The sequence below is a fragment of the Mytilus galloprovincialis genome, chromosome 6 (assembly GCF_965363235.1).
Source record: "Mytilus galloprovincialis chromosome 6, xbMytGall1.hap1.1, whole genome shotgun sequence".
Lineage (NCBI taxonomy): Eukaryota > Metazoa > Mollusca > Bivalvia > Mytilida > Mytilidae > Mytilus > Mytilus galloprovincialis.
Genome location: NC_134843.1, coordinates 49,444,796 through 49,446,315, shown reverse-complemented (window position 1 = coordinate 49,446,315; position 1,520 = coordinate 49,444,796).

Sequence of the window (1,520 nt, the reverse complement as noted above, 5' to 3'; positions counted from 1 at the left end):
AATTACTTACATCACATAGTCTTGAGTGTGTAGGTAAAGGTTGTATCTCTGGTCTGCTTTTTTGTAAGCTAAACCATGAAATCAATATAATCTAAGATATTACCTTTTGTATGTCTAATGTGATCAGAGTTATAAATGTATATATAAAAGATGATGATACCAAATTCTGAACCAATTTATATGACTAGATGTTTGAGAATATGAACACTTATGTCAGGAAATACCTTGCGTGTTTTTGGAGGTGAATTATAGATAGTATCAAAGAGAAAGAGGGACGAAAGATACCAAAGGGACAGTCAAACTCATAAATCGAAAATAAGCTGACAACGCCATGGCTAAAAATGAAAAAGACAAACAGACAAACAATAGTACACATGACACAACATAGAAAGCTAAAAACTAAACAATACGAACCCAACCAAAAACTAGGGGTGATCTCAGGTGTTCCGGAAGGGTAAGCAGATCCTGCTCAACACGTGGCACCCGTCGTGTTGCTTTTGTGATAATAAATCCGTTAAATAGTCTAATACAGTAGGTCACATTCATGTAAGGGAAGGGGATTGTAGTTACGACGTATGGAACATATCCGATATCATTTGTGAAACGGTTACTCCATAACAGTAAACCAAATCGTGATGGCGTCCGTAAAATTTACGAAGGGATGATTTCAACTTCACCATTTGGAACCCTTGGTTTAAAAGCTTCCATGTTAGCAGCAACCCTCTATCAAGAAAATCATGATAGGATATGCAAGCACGGGCATATAGTATCAATTGGGAGATAAATACCCCGTATGCAGTTGCTGCTGGAATGTTGCTACTTAGAAATGGAAAGTTCACAATTGGAAAGCTGAAATCATCTCTTTTGTCGTAAAGTTTTGTTTTCAACCGACCCTCATTGTCAATTTCTAGATGCATGTCAAGATATAAGGCCGACTTAACTGTATCTGTAGTATCCTTTATCTCTAGTTCGATGGCATAGATGCGTTCCACATTGTCACCAAATTTAGTGAAAGAACATCATCTATTTAGCGGAAAGTAGAGTTCAAGGATATCGCTTACTTCTTATCTTTCTTCTTAAGAAGTTCCTGCATAAAGTCAGCCTAAAAATAATAAAGAAACAAGTCGGCAAGTAGAGGGGTACAATTTGTTCCCATTGGAATGCCGACAGTCTGTTGAAAAACACGTCCTCCGAACGTAGCAATTATGTTGTCAATCAAGAAATCAAGCATCTTGATAATATCAGTTTCAGAGAATTTTTTGTTTGAATCAGAGTGATCCTTTACGAAGTAGGATTTATCCCTCCCTAAGACAAGATACTTGTATCTACGGCAAGGCATATTGGGTAGGGTAAAGGTAAAAACTTGTCTTGGATTGCTTTGTTGAATATACTGATTAAATAACTATACCTTATACACTTAGTTCAAATTGACTGTTCAATTCAAATAGAAGCTGTCCATAAAGACATAAATTAAAATAAAATTAATAAGATTGAGCGGAGTCATTAACATAGAACTAATC